This window comes from Elephantulus edwardii, unplaced genomic scaffold, assembly GCF_000299155.1.
Source record: "Elephantulus edwardii isolate Elephantulus edwardi_28Jun2011 unplaced genomic scaffold, EleEdw1.0 scaffold00056, whole genome shotgun sequence".
In the NCBI taxonomy this organism is placed as follows: Eukaryota; Metazoa; Chordata; class Mammalia; order Macroscelidea; family Macroscelididae; genus Elephantulus; species Elephantulus edwardii.
The window spans coordinates 11,630,940-11,639,799 of record NW_006399806.1 but is presented as its reverse complement, the minus strand read 5'-3'; positions in this window follow the sequence as shown (position 1 = coordinate 11,639,799).

Genomic DNA, 8,860 nt, shown 5'->3' with positions numbered 1-8,860 from the left:
GTCATTATTACTCCTCAATAATTTAGAGAGGTATCTAACTGTAGATTTTCCCAGTGCAATGTATCTCCTTATTTCCTGACTGCTGGTATACAAGGACGTTAATTGTGGAGTCAAGCAACATGAAGTTGTTGATAGTTTCAATCTCCTCTCCATCCATCATGACCCTGTCTAATGGTAAGAATCTTTGCTTTCTTGACATTGAGATGCAATCTATACCAAAGCCTGCAATCCTTGATCTTCTCTAACAAGTGCTTCAAGTCTTCCTCACTTTCAGCAAGCAAAGTTGTGTCGTCTGCATAATGCAGGTTATTAATGAATTTCCCACCAGTCCTGATGACACACTTCTCTTCATAGAGTCCAGCTTCCCAGATAATTTGCTCAGCATACAGATTGAATACATGTGGAGAGAATACAACTCTGACACACTCCTTTCTCAATTTTAAATGATGCAGTGTTCCCCTGCTCTGTTCTCACAACAGCCTCCTGGTCCCAGCCTAGGTTTCACATGAGCACAATTAAGTGTCTGAGATTTCTATTCCCATTCAATATCAACCACCACTTGTTAAGATCCACACTGTCAAATGCCTTTGCATGCTCAATAAAGCACAAATAGACAATCTTCTGGTACTTCTTACTTTCAGCCAGGACCCATCTGACATCAGCAATGATATCTTTGGTTCCATGGCCTCTTCTAATTATAGAGGTTTAATCATGTCAGTTTGAGGACTAAAATGAGTCTGATTCAGGCCATAGTCTTTTTTATTACGTGCTATACATCTGAGAGCTGGACAATAAATAAGGATGACAGGGAAAGAATTGATGCCTTTAAGCCCTGCTATTGGAGAATAGCACTGAATATCCCATGCCAAGAGAACAAAAAGGTATGTTTTAGAGAGAGTCCAGCCAGAATGCTCTTTGGAGGCAAGAGTGGTGAGGCTTTACTTTGGGCATGTTGCTAGGAAAGGCTATTCCTTAGAGAAGGACATGATGCTTGGAAGGGTGGAGGACGGAAAAGGAGAGAAGAACCCTCAACCAGCTGGATTGATATGGTGACTGCTGCAATGGGCGTTTTTTATTCTTCTTCTTATTATTATTATTAATTATTATTATTTGGGTTTTCTGATCTTTTAATATATTTTTTACTAATACTTTAATGAAAGTTTACAGAAATTTTCAATTCATTCATTTGCCCAATTTCCTCCCACAATTTCCACCCCAAGTTCGCTTTTCTCTCTAAAATGATTCTTTCATTGTCATTATGCTTAGTGAAAACTCTCAGTCCACGGTTTATGCAGTAATCTTCACCACCCCCACAGTTTAGTAGAGTTGATTCATTGGTTCTCCTTATTTATCGTCCAACTTTCACATGAAAGTTGAAGCAAATAGAAATACCATTGCTTGAGTTAAGCATTATCTTAGTTCTTAAACTAGCATTGATACAGAGAAAGCTTTCTCTGCATCAGTTGATCTTATTGTTATTGTTCTTGCTTTTTTAATATAATAGATTCGACTGATTGTTTTTCCTATAGTGAATCATACTTGTGATGATTCCAACTTGGTCATTATGATTATTTTTTTAACAGAAATACAGATTTTGTTAATTATTTTTGTGCCTATATTCATGAGGGATATTGGTCTATAGTTTTGTTTTTAATGATGTTATTACTTATGTTATCATTAATGATGTTTTAATGATGATTTTATTATTAGGGTTATGATTGCTTCATAGAATGATTTTGGTATGTTTCTTCTTCCTCTATATGTTAAAAAATAATTTATGTAAAATATGTGATAGTGTATCTCTGAATGTTTGGTAGAATCCACCTATGAAGCCATCTGGATAAGGACTTTTTTGAAGAATGGAATAGAATTATGAATTGCTTAATTTCTCCTTTTTTGATAGGTCTATTTAAGTGTTCTATTTATTTGTATCAATGTGAGTAGAGTGTGTATTTCTAGATGTTTGACTTTTTCCTCTCGGTTTTCAAATTTATTGGAGTATACTTTTTCATAATATGTCATTATTATCTTTTTTAAGCTCTGTTGATTTTGTTGTGATAGTAGCTCTTTCATTTCTTATTAGAATTACTTGTGGTTTTTTTTTCTTTTTTTTGTTGACTTTGCCCATTATTTGTCTCTCTTATTGATCCTTTCAAAGAACCAGCTCCTTATCTTGTTGATAATTTCACTTGGTTTTACTTTGTATCCCATTGATTTTAGCTTTTATCCTCACAATTTTATTTCTTTTATATGTTGTAAGTGTAGCTTGTTCTTTTCTTATTTGCTGGAGATGTTGGGTTAAGTAGTTTATTTTACTCCTTTTTTATTATTATTATGCTTGTTTATTGCTGTGAACTGCTCTCCAAGTCCTGTCTTTGCTGTATCCAAGAGGTTTTGATATGCAGTATTCTCATCTTCATTCATTTTGAAGAACATTTTATTTCGCTGTTAGTTTTTTCTACAACCCAGTAGTGTTCAGGAAAGGTATCATTAGCTTCCACATACCTTGATTTTAATATTTTATCCCCTTGTTATTAATTACTACTCTTTTAGTGCTGTGGTCTGAAGAGAATTTGTATTAATATGTTGGGTTTTTTGTTGTTTGTGGTATTTTTTTGTTTGTTTGTTCTTAAGCTTGCTTTATGTCCTAGCATAGGGTCCGTTCTGGAGAATGAACAATGTGCACATGAAAAGAAGGTAGATTGAGTTATTGTTTGGTAAAGTTCCCTGATAGGTCTACAAGGTTGGATTGGCTAATAATACAGTTTAGTTCTTCTGTATCTTTGTTTAGTTTCTTTCTAGTTGACCTGTTTTTAAGTAAAAGTGGTTTGTTGATATCTCTTACTATTGTAGTGTTGTCTATTTCTTTCTTAAAGTCCTTTAACCTGTGTTTTATGCATTTTGCTAGTCTTTCATTTAGTGCACAGATATTGACTTTGAATGTATTATCTTATTCTACTGTGCTATTAATATTAATTAATTAATAATACTCATTAGTAATTAATTAATAAAATTGTTGTTGTTAAGTGCCATCGAGTCACAGGTGACTTATAGCGACCCTATGAAGAAGGGTCCCTGACGCTTGAATGCCTTTCATCCTCTCTCCAGGTTCATAGGGTTTCCGGAGGAAAGCTACTATGGAAGTGGATGCCACTCCTCCTTCCAAGGTTGATTAAATTATTGATAGTATTTATTGCTTGGTGTCCTAGCACAGGGTCAGTTCGGGAGAATGTACCATCTGCACATGAAAAGAGAGTAGATTGAATAATTAATTAATTAATTAAGTAGATTAATTAATTTATTTATTAAGAATAGTAATTAATAGTATCCTTTCTCATCTCTTAGTTTTCATCCTGGAGGCTATTTTATCAGAAATTAGTATTGTCACTCTTCCTTTCTGATAGATGTTATTTTCTTGGTACATTTATTCCACCCTTTGAATTTTAGTATATCTTTTTTCCTTGCTTCTTAGATGTGTTTTTTGTTTTGTTTTTTATAGGCAGCATATTGAGGGGTTTTATCTTTTTGTTTCGTGTTGGTGGATTTTCTACACACCTTCTCACTTACAAAATTTAAGCTAATCACATTGAGTGTGATTATAGACAAACCAGGTTTATGTTTCCATTTTTGCTGTGTCCCTTTGTCTATAGCTTCTGTTTACTTTGGCCTATCTATTTTTCTTTTCTGACTGTATAGGACTTTCTTTAGTATTTCTTCTATGGTTAGTCTTTTTTTTTCATTTATTCATTTAGTTTCTGCTTTTCTTCTTATGACCAAAATTCTACTTTATATTTGATGATAGCTCTGCTGGGTACAGTATCCTTGGCTGACAATTGTTTTCTTTCAGTCTTCTGTGTATGACAACCTATTTTCTTCTTTCTAATACAGTTTCTACTGAGAAGTCAGAGCTTAATTGACTGTCTTTTGTGCAAGCTTTTGGTTGTTCTCAATTGCTTTTTTGTTTGACATTGGAGAACTTGACTAAGTGACTAGGGCATGTTTTGTTGTTTTTCTTTAAGGTCTAATCTATTCAGAAATCACTGAGTTCTTGGATTTGCATTTCTCGTGTTTTTTTTTTAATTGATTTTAATGAAAGTTTACAGACTTTGGGTTTCCATTCATACAGTGTTGAATTTCTCCCTGTCCACCCCTCCCCCATAATTAGCTTTTCTCTTTGAAAAGTAAAAGAAAAAATTATTTCATTGTTATTCATGATGCCTGGAAGTATTCTTCTGGTACCTTTTCCACAATTTTTTCAGTGTTTTTATTTTCTACTCCTGTTTTGGAATCACAATCATCATGTGTTGTTTGATGTCATCCTACATTATTGTAAAGGACTTTGGTTTGGTTTGTGTTTGATTTTTTGTTTGGTTGGTTGTTTTCATTGTCCTTCTGTCCTTTCTCTGTTTTTTCCTTCTAGTAAGTTCTCATTTAGGTTCTTGTCATCTATCTCACTGATTCTGTGTTCTATCTCTTCTGAATTTCTTTTTTATCCCTGTAACCTCCTTAAAAATTGTTCATTATTGGTCTTGGTATTATGAATTGTATTTTTACACTTTTCTAGAGTTTCTTGTACTATAGTGGTTTTACTTTCTATGTTTTGAAATTTTTTTTTAATTTCTTGTTGCTCTTAAGTTTCAATACTTTCTTCCATAATTTGTAACTTCTTCTATAACATTTCTAGGACCTCCACATCAGTATATCTCTTCTGCCTTTCCGTCTCTGGGGTTTTTATTGGTTCCATGATCTGGCCTGCTTTTTAGGAAAAAGCTTTTTTTGATTTTTCATTATGTTTGAACCCAACACCTGCTTACTTTCCAATATGTGAGTTTCTTATTGATAAATGTGAGGCAAATTCTGTTGTGTCCACATAAGAAGCTGCTTGTTCCTTATCTTTTTGGTATTATTGATATAATTGCAGAATTTAGGGGTTGCACCTGATTCAGTTTCCAAACAGCCATCTTTTAGGTTGGTCGTTCCTCTATTTCCTGGCAAGGTGTTTATTTTCTCCTCTGGTTGTGCTTGAGAGTCTGACCAGGAGTGGTAGGCTCTCCTCTCTACAAAGTCAGATGAAGCTGTGATCAAAATCCCTGTGAGGACTGGTGCTCTGTCAGGTTGAATGGGGGTGGGAGGGGCAGGTTGCCCAGGACCTGGGCTGGGCAAAAAAGTTTTTTGAACTGGGCTGTCTTCCCTGAGGTGCTATAAACACCTAGATGTCCTGAAATCTATCGGCCTTGTAATGAACAGCAGCTCTTGTGAGGTCCTGAATGAGCAGCCTCTGGCTGTTCAGGCCTGTGCAAAGTTTGCCTTGCTGGTCTCATGAAACAGGTATGCACAGCAGGTGAGGTAAGGGGCAAGCCCTTGGGTGGTCTATAGAGTCCTTCCATCACTGCTAGCTTATTTTAGAAGGAGAGAGGGGGTAGGTAGAGGAAGTGGAAGAAACTCATAGAAGACCCTAATGATGCTTCCCTGGCTGCTTATGCTCTTTATGTTGTACATTTTTTGGAAGCAAGTTTGGTCATCTGCATGTTGTTGTTACATGCAGCCGAGCTGCTTGCAGCTCACAGCTGCCCTATGTACAACAGCCCTAAACTCTGCTCTGTCCTGTGCCATTCGCAGTCTGTGATACACCCATCCCGATTACCCCAGTCACTGAATCAATGCACCTCATAGAAGGCCTTCCTCTCCTGTGCTGTCCCTCCACCCTCCCAAGCATGATATCCCTCTCCAAGGACTGGTCCCTTCTTACAACATGTCCTAAGTATGTCAGACAAAGCCTCAGAATTCTTGCCTCCAAGGAGCCAACCAGTTTAACCCTCTCCAGGATGAACCTGCTTGTTTCTTAGCAGCCCATGGTATTCAATACTCTTCTCCAGCACCACAGCTCAAAGGCATCAATTCTCCTTCTATCCTCCCTAGTCATCTGCATAGAGAACATATATTATTTGTGCTTAACTTTAGAAATTTAGTCAATCTATTACTCTTGGAAAAGTGGATAAATATCTGATAACCTAGAGCCCTTTTTTAGAATAAACCGTTCATATTATCTACATGGCTAAACTGTCAATCCAAAGGCTCATAGCTTTAACCCACCAGTTGCTTCATGGAATAAAGATGGGTAATCTACTGTCACGTGATTTGCTGCCTCTGAAAACCTGAATGATACACAGGAACAACAATAAATGATCTTATAGCATGAAAATTTATGTTATAGTATAATCCATAGCCACACCCCCACCAGCACAATTGAGTGACCCAGAGACAGACACCTTATTTAAATTGGTCAAAAAGACTCATTGCTGGAAAATAAAGAGTTGTGATTATTTGGTCAATGACTTTTTTAAACAAACAGTGTGATTCTTAGGACAATATTCATATCCTCATAAATGGATGCAGAAGTCACTCATGCTCAGTATGAGGATAACAAAGCAAAACAAATCTAATTATATGATGAGTCATAAAGAAGTAGAAAAGGAACCCACAAGTATTCAAAAAACAGGGTATTTCATGAGATAAAAGTCAATCTTATATCTTTATAGTATGAAACACACTACTAAACATCACAGAAGTTTCCTTTCTCTGGTTTGGTTAGATTCCTGAATCCATAAACATATCTCAAAAAAAAATCACTAAATATGGTAATTGTTATGCTATGCTGTTATCAAACATGAGAGTTCCACATATAGATATTGCATTATATATCAGATATATATAATATTATATATCAGTTATATATATATGTATATATATATGTATAACTAATTTTTACAGAAATTCAAAAGTAATTCAGTAGAAAAAAATTCTGATAGAGTTAGAACAATTGCATTCATATGCAAAAATATGATTACAGATTTATAAATCATTGCTATAATTGTTATTATGTGCCATCGAGTCACTTGTGACTCATAGAAAACTTACGTACAAGAACACTAAATGCCTTTCTATCCTGTGCCAACCTCGCTGTCTCAAACACACTCATTCCCACCACTCCAGTCACCCAGTCGATCCATCTCATCGAGGATCTTCCTCTCCTACGCCATCCCTCCACTCTCCCAAACATGATGTCCTTCTCCAAGGACCAGTCCCTCCTTGCAACATGCCTAAAGTATGTCAGATGAAGCTTCAGAATCCTTGACTACAGGGAACATTCTGGCTTCACCCTCTCCAGGACAAACCTGTTTGTTCTCCTAGCAGTCCATGGTATATTCAACACTCTTCTCCAGCACCACAACTCAAAGGCATCAATCCTCTATAATCCCTATTCACTGTCCAACTCTCCAAAGCATAGCACGTAATTGCAAAGACTATAGCCTGGATTAGGCGCACCTTAGTCTACAGCCTGACATCGTTGCTCTTCAGTACTATTGAAAGGTCCCTCACAGCTGACTTGCCCAATGCAATTCGTCTCCTGATTTCCTGGCTGCTGTTACCAAGAGTGTTGATTGTGGAACCAAGTAAATGAATTGTTAACTATCTCAATCTCTTCACCATCCATACTAATGCTGCCAATCGGGCTAGTGGTGAGAATCTTTGTTTTCTTTATGTTGAGTTTCAACCCATATTGAAGACTGCAGTCCTTGAACTTCTGCAGCAAACACTTCAGGTCCTCCTCAGTTTCAGCAAGCAGGGTTGTGTCATCTGCATAAAGCAGTTTCTTGATGATTCTTCCACTAATCCTAATGCCACATTCCTCCTCGTACAGCCTACCGTCTCAGATGATCTCTTCTGCATACAAATTGAAAAGTTAGGGAGACAAAATATATCCCTGATGGACCCCTTCTTGATTTTACACCATCCAGCGTCTCCCTGTTCTGTTTTGACAACTGCCTCTTGGTCCAAGTATAGGTTCTACATAAGCACAATCAAATGTTCTGGGATTCCCATTCTTCTCAGAGTCAGCCACAGCTTCTTGTGATCCACATAGTCAAAAGCCTTCGCAGAGTCAATGAAGCACAGATAGACTTATTCTGGTATTCTATCTTTCTGCCAAGATCCATCAAATATTAGCTGTAATATCCCTAGTACCACGACATCTTCTAAATCCAGCCTGCACATCTGGCGGTTCTCTGCTGACATATTGTTCTAAATGTTTTTGGATAATTTTCAGCAGAATCTTGCTTGCTTGTGATATTAATGATATTGTTTGATAATTTCTGCACTCTGTTGGGTTACCTTCTTTGGAATGGGAACAAATATCAATCTTTTCCAGTCAGTTGGCCACCTCTTCATTACACACAGAAAAATCCATTCAAAAGGTATATATGATTTAAAACTTTAAACTTTATATGGGAGAAATAATAAGATAAATTATTTGTGCTTTGAGCTTAGTCAGAGTCCTTTTTTATTGATACAATGCCACAGATATTATTCACATAATAAAATTTATAAATTGAGATATTAAAAATTTAAAACAACTCTCAAAGATGCTGTTTAAGAAAATAACATCAAATTAAAGCCTGAGAAAATAGTTTTAAACTTTTATGTGTGTAATAAAGACTACTATTCAGCATATAATGTAGCCAGAGTATACCTTAGAGGCATGGATGTTGAGAATTCATCTCATACTTTGGATATGCTTTTAGAAGGAGCAATCCCTGGAAAAAGATATGAAGGTTTAAATTTAGAGGGTCAGAGAAAGACAGGTAGACCTTCAGTTAGAGGGACTTAGACAGTAACTACACAAGTGGACTTGAGCGCCCGAGAAATTGTGAGGATCATTTAGAATTCAGCATGGTTTTGTTCCCTTCTGCTTAGTTAAAAAAAGAAAGATTAGGGGTGTGTCCCGATTCAAGTCCATTCCCACCGTTCACTGCACCTGCGCACAGCCCTTGGCCAGTCCCAAAGTTCAGAGCTGGCAAGG